This window comes from Bombus terrestris, chromosome 3, assembly GCF_910591885.1.
Source record: "Bombus terrestris chromosome 3, iyBomTerr1.2, whole genome shotgun sequence".
NCBI classification, from domain to species: Eukaryota; Metazoa; Arthropoda; class Insecta; order Hymenoptera; family Apidae; genus Bombus; species Bombus terrestris.
The window spans coordinates 9,920,310-9,939,513 of NC_063271.1; the positions used below are offsets into that span (position 1 = coordinate 9,920,310).

Sequence of the window (19,204 nt, forward strand, 5' to 3'; positions counted from 1 at the left end):
ATATTATATCGCTGTATAACACGAGATAACGCGCGACTTGTCTGATAACGTCACAGCGCCTTCACCGACTAAAAAATTCTATCTGCATCTTTCATCCTTTGATACAGTCGGGCGCGAGAAATGAAATTTCTCAGGAAAGAAACTCCGCTTTCGACGCCGATGATAAAATATGAAAACCCTATTTATCCTTAGCGCGACGGTATCCCTCTCTTTTCTACAAATAAATAGAATTCTTAACTTGGCATTCGAATACTTCTAAATTTTAAATATCGCTGAAAGCTGGATTTTTGTATCTATTCCAAAGTTTGCACAAACTGTGACAAATAATTTATACATCGCGGAATTAGAAAAATATTTATCATGCAATAGCGGAACTTAGAAAATCGAACAGTCAGTATTTTTATCAAATGCACACTTCTGTCCCGTTTAAAATTTTTCACAAACTGAACAATGAGCATCCAACCTTGCCAAACAAACCATTCTCAATTTTAATAAATCTAGATCGCGTATATTTATGCAATTCCATATTTACATGAGCATAATTAAAGAAATGTAATCTAAGCAGAAATTTGTTTCACCTGCCAACTCAATTTTAAATTTTAAACATTCGCATATTTTTGCATACTGTTGCATATCAAATTTCTAAAGGGTGCACAAATATTCGCACAGTTCTACTAGTAACGAATTTATCTTAAGAAGGACAACTTCGGCAAATCGATTTCTTGTAAAATCGATCATTTCTCTCGTTTCATATATTCAACTTGCAAAAATATCCGCTCGCGTACAAAATAGTCGTTACCAGAATGCAATTTCACGAGATCCTATTCGCAAGATGCAACGATGCGGTGTGAGAAGCATCGCTCTGTATCGACGATCCTTTGACGATAACACGTGCATTTCGATAGGAATGCTGATGAAAAGAACCTTTTTCTCGTGGATAGGGTATCTCTGTATATTTCTAGTCAAATTAATATTCGAGCATCATCTGATATCGTCAGAGAGATCCTATCGATTCGTGAGTGTAACTCTTATCCAATTAGTAACAGACAGAGAGAAAAGGGAAATAGGACATTGGTTCTCAATATGGAAGAGATAACTGGTTCTACGTGAATAATTTGTGTAGCGATGAACAGATGTGTCGACATAGATCAGATTTCCCTGCAAAATCTGATTCTATCTCTAAAATCTACAATTCTATCTTTAGTCTGCTCGTAAAATATAACTTTCCAATGTAAAGATTAAATATGTTGTAATTCATCATCGTTTTAAAATACAATAAATAGTAGAAAATATATGACGCAGCGTGCGCGTGTATTTAGAGAGACACCAGATTTATCGCTAGAACCGGTTTAAAATATATATCTAAATGTCTCACATATAAATCATTATAATTCGAGGGATTATTAATTATAAGTAGATTTGTATAGCCATGTCTGTGCTTAAATAAAAGACAATATTAATTTTGGCAAATGTACCTGTACGTTTTCAGTAATTGTGAAAGCAGAAAATTTGAAATCCATCGTTTACCATAATTAATTCTACAAGAATTTTCGGGCCAACGTAGGATCAACAAAGTAACAGTTTTAAGACCGAGGAACTGGTAACTGTAGCCAAATATAGCCAATAAAATGACAATAGCCGACTGCTATTTAAGATCCATTTGTATTCACAAAATATGGATTTGCATGAACAGTCGCAGCTTGGTGATTAAGCCTGTGCGAAAACATGTACAGAATGCATAAAATATTCGACAAATATAAAATATAAAATATCCAAAGTAAAATACTCGTTATAATATTTCGAGATAAAAATCTTTACTCTCGGCTTTTACCTCTTTCGTTCGAAAATATAAATCTGCATATCCGCATGCACATGCACAAGTCCATTCACCGCTGTACCTTCTTATCTTAACTTCTAATTTCCATATAGAGACGTATGAAGCTGATAGGATGATATTCATGCAGAACAAATTTTTATTAGAAGGATTGACATTTTTAAATCTTGCTGTTGCGACTTTTGATTGAAATCTTGCTTTGTAAGCGAATTTATAAAATAGTTTGAGAACCGTTGCCATACAAAATGCTACATGGGCTAATTTGCAGTTCGTTTCATCGCGTCGATGGGAATTAAAGTGAATCTGGTTTTACGGTGGCCAGCGGCGTACAGTTCGAAACGATTTAAACCGTAGGTAGCAGCGCGTGCATAGTTCGGAACAAATAATCGTACAAACGGGAATTATTCGATCGTTTACGTTGCCTCGATTGTTCGAGCGAAATTGCGTGCACCAGAGTGAATGGAAATCAACCTTCGAACGGCACTCGTTCCGTTTTCCGCTTTCACGTGTGCAACAGTCCTCGTGATGCTTTTAATGCGTTAATCGTGTCATTTTTCATTTTTTTTGAATACCGTTTTTTTTTAATCGGAAAGCTTTTTCATGTAAACATATGATAGGAAAGAGTAATAAACGAAAATTGAAATTTATGGCGACGGCTAGGTAATTAATTGGAACGCCGAAGCATGCGACTTTTTTCTAGAATTGGATGACATCGAATGGAAATATAAAATATTAAAACGTAGAGAAGAGAAGAAACTTCTTGTCTTATCACGTAGTTCACTTCAACTTGGAACGCTTGAACGTTCTTCGATTTAAAAAATTTAATCTCGAAAATATATTTATCGTTTTATCTTCGACATTAATCTTAAAAAAGCAGGAAAAGAATGAAAAAAATAGAAAGCGATCATATAATGCTAATCGATAAAATGTATGTTCTATATATAAAAGCGCAAAGTTCATTCCTCTATCAGAATTCTATCCTGGTTTCATCAAAATTGTGCAAGGTATGATGAATAATCAATAAATAATGAATTGATTAAATTGATTGACAAAATAATTCTTAGGATAGCGAAATTATACGACATCATTCCTGATAACATAAAATATCGCAGATTAGCAAAGATCTTCATGTAAAATTGAATATCATCCTTGAGGGGCTAAAAAGATTAGGCATGTAGCCATTTTTGATAACATGAAATATTGAAAAACGTCTAATCCACCTTTCACCTTATTTACAATTATTATTAATAATAATATTTACAATTCACAATCGGATTTTAAGGATTTTCAAGTCACAGCTTGCGAAACAGCACCGAACATGCAGGCACGCTTATAATGGGAAAGAATTCTTAACATAATAAAAATTGTACCATGTCAGTTTTCAAGCTCGTGAAGAAACCGGACAGGATTGAACTGTTTCTGAATTTAAACGAAACGAGCATTCCGAACGCGGCGAGATAGCAGCCGGGAATAAAACTTAATGATACAACTTCCACTTTCATAAACGTGAAACTCTCACGTTGAATCCGGTTCTCGAATGTTTGTGAAAATGAGTTTAGAGCGAATCGAATGACCGTTTAGATGGAAGAACAAAGGATTGAATATCATTCCTTTTCGTTTAATTTCTATTCTGTATATTAAATGGGAGATGTAACAAAATTTTGACGTTGTCTGTCGATTCGTCCGCTAAAAACATCGAGCTTGAAATTGAATAATGTAAATGTTATTATCTTGTATGAATTCTTTATGTCGGTTTCTTTTTCTCGGGGACCCGAATTTACGTAAAATTCTATTCTACACACGAATTCTACATCTCGAAACACTCTTGCCTTGTTCCTCGAATTTCGGCCACAAGATGATTCTACCTTGAAATTCTAAAAATCCTTCTCTTATACTTGCAATCTTAAGCTTGCCCAAATTTCTCTCGCTCTAATTCATCTTTAAAATTTTACATTTTCAAACTCTCCCTCCTAACGTTTGATACCAGAAATGATATTAATATTACAATTCTGAGCATCCAAACAAAGTCTTAAGAAACTATTGGGTTTGCAACTAAATGATTGCGGATTTTGTCATTAGGTGGTAACGACAAAATACGCAATCACTTAGTTGCCAACCCAATACTATTACGTACGCTTACGTGTATGTAGTTTATTAAATAATTGGAAATAGGAATTTATATAAACGTAGATATTTCTTATCAGAGGATGATGCTGTAATGATATGATGTAATACAAAACATCATTTCAAAGTGTAATCATAATAAATAAATGGAAACGTAAATTCTTTATATGTTTCTTTCATTTTCTGTGACTTTAAGCGTGACGCCTGTGCAACGTGCACTTGAATTTTTAATAGATAATACACCAATAAACCAACAGTATTTCTATCGACGCAATTACATGCACATAGCAAATGCATGCTTCAAACAACATCATGCGATTGCTGTTTGACAGAGATAGCTGTGATGTATTTTTTATCGAGGTGTTTATGAAACTTATTTAAAAGATATCTAAATCTGACTAAAGGACTTATTCAATAGACAAGAAATGAAATATCGTAGAAGCTTGTAAAAGACATTTCAGAAAATTCATTATAAAAAACAAATATGAGAAATGCTTTACAATGTTGAAATAGAATCATGAGCTTAAGAACGATTGTAATATCCAGTTCATTAAGAAACGAGTAATATACACATAATTCATCACATTATAAATACACCAACTTCCTTAAACTGCATAAGACAGAGTATACATAGTAATTGGAAGAAATAGAGACGCAAAAAAAATTATTAAACGAATCTTCCGAGTTTTCTTTCCTAAGAACACAATGTTAAAGAAACGTTGCAACGTTAACCCTTCACGGATTGATAACATAAAAACATTTTGATTCGTTCAATTCCTTATGAAATTACTTTATGAAATTCTTATGAAAATTACCAAGGAAGCACTTTGACTTATTCTATTCAGAATGATACTCGAAGTGCATCGTGATAAGAGAAGAACGTATCTGATGAAAAGCATGCCAGAGCATTAGAAATTTGTCAAAAAAAAGGTCGTAAGACTGTAAATTGTAAATGGCAAAAAGCGTATAATTCTAGTTAAATTTTCCTCAACTTTCGCTCGGAATCTTTTCCAACAACCTAATAACGTGTACTTCGAAACGCATTTGTCAAAATCGAAATTTAATTAATCGATCGATGCTTTAACACGAACGATCAAAGCATCGCAAGGATCGATCGTAGATCGCAAGCAGGATGTTTCGTCAGAAATATCAGTCAGAAGTTGAATTTAACAAACGCAATTTCCATTTCTCTGTTTCATCCTGGTGATGGATGTTCGGCCACTTTCGAGGCACGTCTCATCCGTTCCGCAGTGAATTCGGCCGAGAGTTTCGCGCTGTGTTTCTCGTCGGGCGGCTGCAATAACTTTTCCTAAAACACGTACAAAACGTTCATGCCGGACGCGTTATGGATTTTACAAAAGAGCTTTTCAACTTTCCCGTGGCGCGCCGACGTCCTATCGATATATCGTTTCCGCGCCTATAACTCCCTTCTTCGATCTCGATATAACTTCGAATTCCCGATCAACCCCTTTCGTCCCTTCTGGAACAACGATTTCTTTTGTGCGATTTGTGATAACGTAATGCATTGGAGGAACGTTTTCTCTAAAAAGGTTTCACAGTATTTCGTAGTAGTCTTTTGTGTGTGTGTGTGTGTGTGTGTGTGTATATACAGGGTGGTTGGTAACTGGTGGTACAAGCGGAAAGGGGGTGATTCTACGCGAAAAAAGAAGTCGAAAATATAGAATAAAAATTTTTCGTTTGAGGCTTTGTTTTCAAGAAAATCGGCTTAGAAAGTGTTCATAGAAATTTAATTAGAATAGCAGAAGTATGTGTTCGGCAGAATGGGCAACATTTTCAGCCATTTTTGTAATAATAAACTTTATGATTACTCCATATTATTTCATTATGTATTCATAATTTTCCGTTATGGCAAAAACAAACTTAAACTGCGATAATATCTATCGAGACAACGATCTACAGCGAGATCCGTTATAACTATACGTGATGAAGTGAACGCGTACCGAGCGAAAATTCAAAGTTTATTTTCTCGAAAACAAAGCGTCAAACGAAAAATTTTTATTCTATATTTTCGACTTCTTTTTTCGCGTAGAATCATCCCCTTTCCGCTTGTACCACCAGTTACCAATCACCCTGTATATATATATGTGTATATAAATATTGCGAAAGTAATAGAATTTACAACCACAATGGAACTCATTTAAATCGTAGCAATTTCAAGTTTATCAATCAGATCTAATATTTGTAAATTCGGATACTGAATCTGTGAGGAGACTGACAATTCGCATAATTGGAGTTATAAATTCATCGATTTTCTCCATCGTCTATTACTTTTCATTTTTATTTTATAGAAGTTTACGTTCGGATACCTGAAATCCAATAGTCAGGTGTTTATTTGAGTCAATAAATGAAATTTTACTGCATATGGAATAAAGGAAGAATCTTTGAAGAGCGTTTGAGGCTATCATGTGAATGGAGTCCTTGAGACGATCGAACGACGAGCGTGTATGGTTATTGCGATATCTGGCCACATCTCAAATCTAAATTCCACTTGCTTAATTGTGAATTTAAGTATTCGAATCTAAAGATTCAAGAATTTCAATGATCTCGTACATCAACATAGTGAAAGAAGTGCGCTAGTGACTATAATAGAAGTTGGTATTTAGATAAGTATGTAGATTCAATCCAGGAATTCAATTAATCAGGCACCAACTGTAATTTCATCAAATTAAATGAAATTTATGTAATTGGGCTCCTACTGTAATCGTCAGTACCTATCGATCCAATATTCGTATTTCTGCAATTTCACAGGCTCACGAAAGTATTCGTACACCTTGTAGACACCTTTTCTGAATATCCAATTTATGTTATCCATTATATTAATAAACCTCAATATTTGCTACTTTTTATATGCTTCAAATGACTATTCATGTTGTACATTGACTTTTTAATAAATAAATGTCTGCGATAAATATATCGTAACTCATACGTCCATTTGCAGACAGATTTCAAACTTTATCAATATAACCATCGTAGTCCTGTCTCATTACAATGCTAACGAGACTTTCTAAAAAATTTCTATGGTAAAAATGTTCTATGGTAAATTTTTCAAACATCCTCATCAGTCGGTGTATACTTCGCAGCGTACATTTTAAAAACACATTTTCGAGGTTGCTTTCGGGGAATTACTAAACAAATCCGGGGATTTGCTATTGTTTAAGAGCTAACGGTTCAATAACGCGCCAGCGTGCATCGTAAATGGAACAACGTGCTACTTTGTTCCCTTCGAGACATCGATTTTCCATCGACGGAATCGCGGTGAATCTTAAACGACGTTGCTGGGAGCTGGAGCACAAGTTTCTAATGCACCGTGCCGTATTTTCTGCCGGTGAAACTAAGTGTTGCTAGAAAATTAAACGCGAATTGCAAGGGTAACTTTGTCTCTCTTTGTCTGCCTCTGTCCTTCTGCAAAGCGAATTGATTTTATTATGCGAATCTTGCGATTCATCTCGGGTATCCTACCTCTTATCTCGTTTGTATCTTTGCTTTTGGATAACAAAACAAAGGTATGAAAAAGTTACTTCAAGTATGGTCGTAGTATGTATGTAACGAACAAATATCCTCAACTTTTATGTATTCAGAGAAAATCTATAATTGAGTATCCTTTCTTTTTTTTTATAGGAATAGTTTGAAACTCTGCGACCTATTTTTCTCAAACTATTGAAGGAATTTCAATTAAAGTTCCATTCACTGTGAGCTTCTCAGAAGAAAAGCTTTCTATTGGACAAAACGATTGGTTGGATATGTTTTTTCTTTCAATGCAGGCATTGTCTTCTAAATTCCTTTATTCACTATACTCAACAATGTGTTTCGAATTGCCGTGCCAAATTTGCATTGAATTTGTATCTCTATATGTTGAAAACATTAACATTAAAAACGTTAAGAACAGACCAGGGATTTATTAATAAACACTTTATTATTCATTTCCGAAATAGAAAGCTATTCTGTATGTCTAACTTGGAAAATTAAGAAAGAAAAAAAGAATTTAGCTGATTTAGGAAGATATCTGCAAAATTAACGATAATACGTATTTCCAAGTTTCCTGTCACGGAAGTATTTCAGAAACGTAACTGATGATAACAACGCTGTCGTATCATTTATAGATAAACGATAACATTATTACAATTTTTCCGGATATGAAACACCGCAACAGAACCGTAAATCGAATCGAAGGATATGAATCAACGAAACGTGCCGATAGAAGCTACATGCGAACAATAAATAAAATTCGCAATAACATTTCTCGCAAACAACGCGAATCACGTTTCGATTAAATTTTCTGCACATATTTATCACGCCATTCGAAAAACCATTTCCATTCTCGATTGACTCTGAAAATGCCATTTCGCCAAAAAAATAAAATTTCACTCAATTAAAACACGGAAGAGGAAGAAAGACAGAGAAAATATTATTTCGTGACTGTCCAATTTATTTTCGCGTGAGGATCCACTCCATTTCCGGTTGCTGCGGCACGAAATGAGCCGTAAAGCAAGGCCGATCCAATATACGCGAGAGAATTCATGGCAAAGCATCCTCGGGAGCGATGCAATTCGCGACACGAGTGCTCCTGGCGTAATTAACTCGCGCGACGATTCAAGTCCTCGCGTCCGTTCATTGTTTGGCCCGCGAATGAAATTCTTCCGTTGAAAATCGCGTCTGCCCGCGTCATTCCATTCGTTCTTCGTCCCGACCGAGTAATTTATCGACGAAGAAACCGGCTAACGTCGTCGGGAAGGTGATAAAACTAGGTTAAAATAATATGCACGCGAGGTCTTTATTAAGTATCGTTACTTTGCAATCTATGATATATGTATGCGCGAGAAAATGTCGCTTTAGAGATACGCTTTTACGATATGCAATATACAAGGTGTCATAGAAAAGAGTTGGACTTTGTTACGATTCCTCAATTGTTTACGTATCGAGCTCGTTCTTAGTTCAAGACGGACTTCTAAGTTTTAAGAAAAATTTAATTACATGAAATTGTAACGAGAAATCGCTTAATATTAATAACAATTCTTTCTTATTTTTGTCAAACTTCAGAAATTTGTTAACCATAGAAAAATATGATTCGGTTGAGAATGTTCTTAAAAATTCATAATATTCACCGCATGGAATACTAAATGTTGGATCAATATTTTTGTATAATTTCTTATAGGAATATTTATTCTCTTCGTGTGCTCTTTTTTATTTTCTACTTTTCTAAGAAAAGATATTGCGTATACGGTGTGTTAAAAAGCACGGTATTCTAGATACTAAGACAACGCAGAAAGTTTAAACGACGTTTTTATATAGAAATTTTCCTCGTTGTCTTGATGTCTAAATTCATGCTTTATAAATATTGCCTATTTTTGTTTAACATCCTGTATGTGCAGAAATTGGGCGTTTATCAAGACGCTTTATGTCTCATGAATCTCATATGCTCACACTATACTTTTCATTAAAGTCGCTCACGTACATATTTAAGGTACGTAAAATAAACGACAATGTGCACCGCCTGTGGTGTGCAAGCCAATGGCTTGAACTAAAGCTCGCACAAAAACAGGGCAGTATAGAATGAACTATGCGTGATAGTACAGGTAGTAGCTGCAATAATTCTTCTCTTTTTTAAATCATACCTGAAAAGCTAAATATGTGTATGTGTATTAATATCTCTCAAAAAGTAAAGTAATATTATCAATCGTTAATTAATTTTTATTCCTTTCAACAAATATAAACTTTCGAAATTTTATAGCTGTCATTTTTTAACATCGCGTGTATTCACGACTAAAAGCTCTCGTTTGCACAGGTGTTAATAATGAAAGATAAATATTTGGTTACGCATGGTGCAATATTATTTGCAAAAATAATACGCGGACTGAAATGGAGTTCGTTATCATGTCATTTAATAAAAATAAATATTCTTAGATTCTACTGAAGATACAATTTACATAATAATCAAATTTCGTATGTAATAATAATTATAGTAATCTAATTATAGCAATAATAATAACGTAATAATAATAATATAAAAATAAAAAATATATATATATACAAATACACACATATCAACGAAACAAGTATTGTCAATATTTATCCCTTACTAACAAATAATATTTTCTTTCTTAACGCGCAATTAGCATTACATTTCCCTGACCAACCGTTATCTTTAACATTTCCTCAGTTCCGTATCGATCGATTCGTATTCACAGTTTCTATATCATAGTTTTGATAATTTAATTCTTCGCTATGGTACAATTTTTAAACCTCTTATCTTGCACTCTAAATTCGTAATGCCGGTAGTATTATATTTCTAATTATGCTGGCGAACCTCGACAATACAAGCGATACAATGAAGATCGCAGTATCATACGAATACCGTTATTACGCGCCGTTTTATACGGGTCACAAAACCGGCAGAAACCTTTCCGGGTAATAGCGACTAAATTAACAATGGAATTTATACAGGAAATGTGTCGAGTGATTGTATATATTTTTTTAAACGCTCTGCAGATTAGTTGGAATATCGCGACGCACTATCACGCATACTCCAACCCAAATTTGTACAATACTATTGTAACTTGCCTTATCATTATAATATTATCGTATCTTGTATCTTGCTCTTTTAATATTTTTCTTAGATACCGGGAAAAATTCGCGAGGATTTCCAGAAGCAAAAGTAAATATTCTGAATCTTTTCGTAATGTAATTTCATTTAACGCTATAATTACTATTTACTTTGACAACTCTGTTCCAGCGTTCTGCAAGCTGGTGCATTTCTTCGTTGTAAAAAGCTCGACTTATACTTGCAAAACACGAACTAATTGATGTTGATTCAACCTGTGTATCATTCTTAAAATTGTTAATTAATTGCAAAGAAGTTTGACACTGATCAAGATAGGTGGTAGTTAGAGAGGACAGATCTGGATTGTAAGGAGGATGTGGTGAAAATTGTTATCCGACATATTTTATTTTTTAACGAGTTGGAAAAGGAACACGAGGCCGAGCGTTATCGTGTAAAGAAAGATCACCTTCCCTGATTTTGAGTGGCGGCTGGATTTTTTTGAATACATACTAACTGCATAGATCAAAGTTTCCGCTGATACTAACTTTATGCATTATATTTAGAAATCACCGACCGAAATTCCATGTTAGTTCATAATTAAAAAAGAAAAAAAATGCAGCCGAATATATATATATATATATATATATATATATATATATATATATATGCATTTTATGTGCGTGCGTACGTGTGCTAAAGGGAGAATAAGAAAATTTGTTTAGTTCAAAGCAAACTGTAATATTAATTGCAAGATTGGATATACTTCCGGTGTACTCGACTCTAGTAGTCACTTAAAATTTTCGCGCGCTAATTTAGGCACATATATACTACCATGCAAAGCTACGTATCAAATAAAATTGCTTTTACAAATGAATAATAAATATAAAAACGCTTGATGTTTATTTTTAAATTTATTGTTAATTCCATTTTAATAGAGAACATCGGTTAATTCGAAATAATTAATATTTCGTTTTTGCAACAGTGAGACTTCTTTCGACGATGTCATTACATAATTTTTGAATAAATTTATTTTTATTATTTATCATCCTGCGTTTAATATTTCAAACAATTTTTCAAAACCAAGACAAGCTGCAAATAAGTATGTTTATAAAGACGACATTCGACGACTCGTGTCTTTTTGCACTATATAGGAATATTTCCTAGCTATAATTAGCTGTAATTGCTATTACTATTATTATTCATAATTTTCTCTGTATCTCATAGATATACATATTTCTACTAATGGATTTTTCCTATAGATATAATACATACATGAATTATTAGATTCCTATCATAGATGGTCTAAGACTTCGCACACTACTACATATATAGCATTTGCAAAGTAGTAGAAGGAATCACGTTTTCTGGTATCTACAATCACATGATAAACACAAACTGACAATACATTAGCCAACCAATTTTCTTAACATCTCAAGCTTTTCCAACTTCTAAAAATCCCTAGCGATCGATGAAACGCAGGAAGAAGAGGGGGAGGAGCGAGCAGAAGAGAAAAAGGAAAAAGGCCCAAAAAAGGCTACCACTAAATAGCTATTAAATGCACGAAATGATAAGAAGCACGAGGCTATCGTATATAAGTGGTATACCTAATTTATCGATCCATACAGTGTATCAAGCATCCCGCATATACGCGAGACTGTAATGTTCGAGCACGTAGTGTTACAAATCCAATCACAAGAGGTCCGCGTGACTCGTTGAAAGCCGCGATCGTGTGGGTCGAGTGTCGTGAACAATTCTCGTTACAGCACAACGAGCAGTCTTTAAAGGCTTCTCGTGCGAGCATCGATAAACTGCACATATGTACATGCGAACCTTGTTTTCATAAAGCTCGCTTAGGCGTGTTTGCTTTTGCAAGCATACCTTATAGTTCAAATGTATCGGTCCATCATCTTCGTTTTTTGCTTTGAAACATGAGATCGACGTTCGATTAAATCGTCCGTGAAACTTCCAAAGTACGATATTCTAGGAATTTTAACGCTGAGGCCAACGATGAATTTCTGGATTATGATATCAGACTGATTTATGAAAGTTTATGAATATTCATTGAAAAACATTTTTACTTATCTTGTACGTATTAATAGAATTTTTCGAAAATTCGTTAACATCGTAATGAGATATGATTATCCTAGTTATGTTGACAAAGTATGAAACAAATATAAAAATGTATATAAATGTTATTCTATTACATGTATTTCATGCAAGTCACAAAAGTAGTTTATGCATCATCCAATGGTATCAGAACGGTCTCACGGATATATATAATATAATACTTATTTAATAAAATAAATGATTAGCTGATCAAATACTTCTGTGACGTTTACCAAATGTACGCCTGCGATAAATGTTTTAAAACTTCTCCGTATTTACACATTTCTTCTAAACTCCGTAATTCTAAACCATAATAATGATGAGCTAATCGAGTCTCAAAATCTTTAGTATAACGTAACAAAGAAACAAAAGCGAAATGTACTAATCAAGCCTCAAAATCTTTTGCATAATACATAACCTCTACATTCATAAAATCTCTTTATAGTAAAAGGTAAATATGTATTTTCCCTGGCCTATTGTATGATAAAGACATGAAAAATAAATAGAAAAATTGGAGGTTGTTCGTGTCAAGTTAGTTATTGCGCGTATATCTGTAAATAGATAATTGTCAGCGTGGTCGAGAATTTTACGACGCACTACCGGCGGCGTAACACAGGTTTCTAAGAGGCTTCCAGTGAAATCGCTTGTTTCAGATAATACCGGCGCGCGCGAAAAATAATACGCGCCGCTTATCCACCGATTACGAAAGACCTGTGCGTGCACGTCCACGTAAAAGACTTCGTGAATTTACAAATTATTCTTTTCACTCAATGCACGTTTTGTTCACGGTTTATTTCACTCATGAAAGTCGTCATCGTCGTCTTCGTCGTCCCGCGATCCGTTTCGTTCTCTCCCTCCCATCGTTTTTCTTTGTCGAATGCATCACAGCACTTGCGAGTGTCGCGACACACTGTGTTACCTTACCGTTAATGTTTCAGATTCGAAAGCCCTTCGCGTAAATTAAACTACAATACTGATTGCTTCGTTAAAGGATAATTTGCTGGACAAAGCAAAGTTAGTTTCATAAAAAGAATAATTCAATTTTGTAAGAAAAATTGTATTTCGTACTTAAGGTACTAATGCATCGAACACGATTTATGCCACATGCATCATTAATAGTTAATACACGTGGCTTGAATTGAAGAGCATACGAAATGTGTTAATATTTTGACAAATTTAACTTTAATATTTTTTAAGAAGCTTTTCCTTGAGAATTACGTAGTATTAGTATACATGGAATAATAGATTTAGGTGGAACAGCCTTTAAGAGTTCTTGTTACTACTTAGATGTTAGCAGAAACAAATCCTATTAAATTAGGTTGTGAATTCGGTGTGTTTTACCTTAAGCTTATGATTTATAATGGTAATTTGAAACGATATTTTTCTAGGTTAATTAAGGTAATTATTTGTAGTACTCCTTTTTGTGTCAATATTTGGATAATATTCTCTACAGCTTTTTTGTCAATTTTAATATGAAGGTGTGAGGAGCTCAACGGGAAATAAAAATATTTTTATGATATTGTTTTCGATTCTTTGTATCGTTGGATTTATTTTTTATTATCTAAATTCCTCTTTTATCTTCCGTATTTAAATTGTGGATTCGAAGTAACTTTTTGTTAACCATAATAAATTAAATGTATGAAATTGTTTGATAGAATTTTATTTTCAGTTATAAATGAAAAATAGTTAATAAATATTGAAAAAATAAAACGAAATACGTATATTCAATTTTTTAAATTACATTTGTTTTCAATAAATTATTACAAAATATTTTTCACTAGCTAGCACCTGAAATCGAAATACCCTGCGACGAAAATCGTTCGACATGTATCGAATTCAAAAACGAGGCGGATGTAGTGCATAAAATATGAGGTTAGTCGACATTTCACCGTTTCGTGCATAATTAACGCGAGAAACAGAGAAGGGAATACGTTCTAACAATAAAATCTTACCGCAATTGCTTGGAACCATTTAATCTCATCGCGCGATGCTAGAGCCCAGTTTAAAACGGATTAATTAGCAACGTTTAATAACTATATTCTTCCTGGCGTCCATAAAAAGAAAAATCCTTTTAGAACCAATTATGCAGTAAGCTCGAATTGAGTCAGGACGTCCCACTTTCAAATAGACGACAATGAAATATTCATTTCAGTATAAATGGCAGATATTAATCTTATCTATTGCCTGATATAAAATTATCGAAGATCGCGGTAGTTGTAGAAATTAGTATCCGCTAATAATGGAACTGTCTTATCAAATATCAAAATTAATCAGTGCATATTCCCCCAAAATATTCTTTGTTTTTATAATACCAAAATCAGGGTCTTTTTGTAACTGGATCGTCTAAAAGTAATATATACATAGTGACTCAAGAAAGTATTTGAACATTTATGAAAACTTTTTACAAATATATTATGCAAAACATTAAAAAATTTTATTAGTACTATAATGAGACACGACTTATTCTGGTGAAATTTGAAATGAACCTGAAGATATATATAGAAATTATAAGATATTTATTATAGACACTTAATTAACAAAAGTAGACAAATTATTTGTACATCCAATTTATTCACTATATTAGTAAGTTATAGTATTTAATTAGTATTTAATTTAATCTTCATATCCTATTAAGTGTTTCACATGGCTGTTCACACTGTATATTAATTTTCAACAAAATATATGTTTGAAATAAATATTTTGTAACTTTTATGTAAATTTCCGGATTGGTTTAAAATCTTACCAACATACATATGTAATTATGATAGCCATGCCTCATTATAGTACTAATGAAGTTTTAAAAAGTTTCCCATAACGCACATGATATATCTATCCGCATGTTTCCGTTACAAAGTTTTCGAATATGTACTTCCGCGAGCTACTATAAATGCCGATATTATGTTCTAAAAAGATAATGCTGTTATTCTAACCTCTGAGATAAACGAGATTTACCGAGCCGGTGCGCACGATGCGCCCCCAATTTTCCAAATTCCTGAACTGCACGCTATGCCGGCAGGAAATTTCATCATAACGTGATTAGCCGAACGCAAATCGTTCGTGTACTTATCGTTAGCATTACAAAGCGTTGCTTCAAAGTAAAATATGCTAATCATTGGCATTATCAGGTGTATGGGATTCCGTGAATGCCATCTCGGAACGACAAAACGTGATTTTAACACGTTAGCCCCGCGATCACGTTTTCCAAGCCTATTACCGCAATGGCAATCGTTTGTTCTAACTGCACATAGGGGTCCGGCCGATCGGTACACGTGTCCTTGCAGGTCGAATAACGTGTCGTCTTGAACTGGCCAATTCACTCATCAACCGACGAGAGAGAACTTTACACGGCCAGACCTTTCACTCGTTTTATTAATCACCACCGAGGTATGCTGCATTTACCTATTTAACGTTCTTCGATGGAAAGAACCGGCTTTGTCTTCATGAATTATTTATCCATCCGTTAATGAAGGTTATTCGCGGCGAACCGTCGCGGTATAGATCGTACGTTGTTTCGCGTAAGGACAGGAAAAAGAAATTATTATTGTTCGACATTTTCACGCGTGCTTCGAAGCTCTTATATCTCTGGTGGGCGAGCAAAAGAGTGTAAGTGTCAGAACTATTAGTTTTGCAGCTTAAAGTTCAAAGTAAGGTCAGGTGTTAGATTTACAGGATGTATAATTAGAGTATTAGGTGAAAGAGCGAGAAAGAAGTGAAACTGACCTGTGCTAAAAGACCAAAAGACAACAATACAGACAATATTAGCGTGTTTATTCCGTTGATCAAAATTTGACTTACATAACGTATGTACCCCTTCGTCCATCCATCAGATATATTGTCTACGAATTTTTATATCCCAATTTTGTTCTCGTCCCAATAGATAAAGATTCTTAAAAAGAAAAGTAAGAAATCGCGTATATTAATGTTTCTTTTTGATCTTAGATAAGATTAGAGAATTTGTTAATGATAAAAAAAGAAAAAAAGAATGATTAGATTGAAAATGAGTCAAGGGACGAGGGTTAATACATTATGGGGATTCGATGGAAGACCTTGGGAATACAGTAAAAGACGAGCAGGTGTGCCGCATTCCTTTAAACGGAATACCGACATAGCCGGTAGAATAAGATTACTCGCTTCACGACCGGACTGGCAAGAACGAGATGGAATCCGCGCGGTACGGTTCTACGGTGAATCGGAAATGCGTAACGCACGCCGCACTAAAACGATATATGTGTACTTAATAGGTGAAAACGATATAGAGAGGCCGTAAAATCAGTGGGGAATTGAAGGTTTATACGTTTCGACTGTTTCGAAATGTGTAATTTGAGATGTATTTGAGAAAATACGGGCCACGAGACCCTATCAGGACTGGCAGTATTACAAATCTGAAGTACTATTTCTTCTTGTCTCTTTCAAAAGTATACTATTATATCGGATAAAGTACATAGCGTGAAAGTATGCTATAATAAGTTTAAAACGTACAAGCTAATTTTCATTAATACAATCACTATTATTAAGCGACAACGACAACGTAATACAGAACGATTTCAGTAAAAGATAAACATCAACCCACAAGATCTAAAATGGTTCAAGAAAATGTATATAATATTACTTGCGGTTGTATCAACGGATGTTCCGTAAATGCTTTGATATACAATTACCGTATATCTATTGTATCCACCGAATAGCCAACACACTTCATTGCAAAAGTCGCATAATTAGTTGCGTAGTCGCGTCTACGCGAAGAAACTGTCCCGTCTATACCTATATATACCTATCCACGCAGCACCGTTACGTTGCAACACCACATGGTCGAGTATCGGTCGCGTGACACGAGCTAAAAAGATATTACCCAGTTTTATCCTCGGTCGAGACCGCGCTCTTTCGATCGCTGTTTGGCTAGCCTCCGTTTCGCCCTCAGTCTCGTTTTCGTCCCGGCCAACACTACGTGATATTACTTGGCGAAATAAACGACCGTCGAACTTCGTGCTCCACGAGGCACCACATAAAAGTCTGTTATTAGAAACCCATAGTGGAAATAGCCGGCGTGGAAGTCATCTCGGCACGTAACGAGGTATCGATACGTCACTGCGATCCCGGACGCACGTATATTTATGCAATCTTTTTTTTGTAATCCTATACACGCAAACGAAACGTTTCATGGAGCACCGGATTGTTTGTGGCAACACGAAAAGAAAGCGGGACGAGGAATGCAACACACACGACGTGGTGATGGATCAGACTGGCGAGAGACGCCAGGTGCTAGAAGCAAACGATCGGTCAAACTTCTCTCTCGAGATGACGACGGCGACGAATGCACTTCACACGACGGCGTTCTACATGACACACGCGGTTCTCATGACTGTAAATATCTACTTTTCGTAAGCAACGACTGATTAGCACGAATTTCATTGATACACACCTCTTATGACCTAGTAACAAGAACGCCTCCAGGTGCACATCCCGTACATCGCACATACGTGTACATCCGACACTGCAGAGCCACTGAAAGCAGCGCCGAGGTTAGGCTATCGTAGTGGGGACACCTGTTCGACATCCGTAGCAGCACTTTCTACGCTCTGACGACGGTGCGTGGCCTCCCGATATCGATAGTGGCCACGATCGCCGATATACGCACTATCGAGAGTTTCCGTCGACCGAATCGAGATTTATCGGACGCGAACAATTGAAGTCTTCGACTCCATTCACGCTCGACTCGTTCTCATTGATTCCACTAAGACGATCGGTGCACCTCTTGTGACTGCTACTGGAATTACTATAGTCGTTTCTGTTCGAATCGTATATGGATCAGTAATGAAGTTTGAAAACATTCAGGCATGGATACATTTTTATAAATCGATTCTTTCGAACATAAAAAAATGAGAAAGATAAATTGTATATATAATATCAGACGGGATTGTCAATAAGGGATTCCTACGTTTCAAATTTGGTTAAGATTTTAATATCGCATATTTACGAAATTTTCGTTTCATCGTTTATATAGCCGTTTTTAAACGCTGGATAGGATTAAATGTATCACAAAGATAATTCTGAAATTATTTCTTCCTCCATTTTTCGTTATTTTTAGTATGTATTTCGTTTAGAAATATGTACATATCTATGATCAATATCTATATGTAGAATTAATGGAAAATTTAATTAGTAGATGAAATACAATTTTGTATATACAAAAAATTTTGTCGTTTGATCTTCCTTTTAGTTTTAATTGTGCCACATTCAAGCACGATGTACGCTTTATATTTTATTATATATGTAATTTTTTCGTAATCATCTTATCGTCTGAAGGTAAAGTATGATTTTTCTTTCAATATCAATCTTACCATAAACAGAAGACACTGTATAAAAATTATAGTATCTTTTTTAAACATGTAATTATGTTATTATTTCGGATATAATCATTTACTAAGTATGTACATAGATAAGAATAAAAAATAAATCATATGTCGCGTTCTGAAATATCGACCAAGAAAATCGGAGTGTTTCTTATGCCCTCTGTGAGTTGCTACGACGAATATAGGAATTATATTTAATGCAATCAATGAAAGGAATAAAATGCATGTTAG

General features: G+C 34.6%; 1 protein-coding gene and 1 long non-coding RNA gene across 5 annotated transcripts in view; one reads left to right on the forward strand and one right to left on the reverse strand.

Moving 5' to 3' along the window:
* The window catches only part of LOC100646821 (polypeptide N-acetylgalactosaminyltransferase 5), a 40,381-nt gene extending 22,206 nt beyond the window's left edge, over window positions 1-18,175 (reverse strand). For 2 of the 4 annotated variants that reach the window (XM_048404756.1, XM_003394509.3), the window contains exon 1: window positions 18,043-18,175. The gene's annotated coding sequence lies outside the window, so the exon portion shown is untranslated. Of the gene's footprint in view, window positions 1-16,418; window positions 16,510-17,472; window positions 17,605-18,042 lie in introns of those variants that run through there. The other 2 variants (XM_003394508.3, XM_020868449.2) reach the window with 2 other exon arrangements.
* LOC125384809 lies at window positions 17,844-18,668 on the forward strand. Its single transcript, XR_007223595.1, has 2 exons — window positions 17,844-17,984; window positions 18,057-18,668. It is a non-coding gene; the product is annotated as an uncharacterized LOC125384809 (long non-coding RNA).
* The last annotated feature ends 536 nt before the right edge of the window (window positions 18,669-19,204 follow it).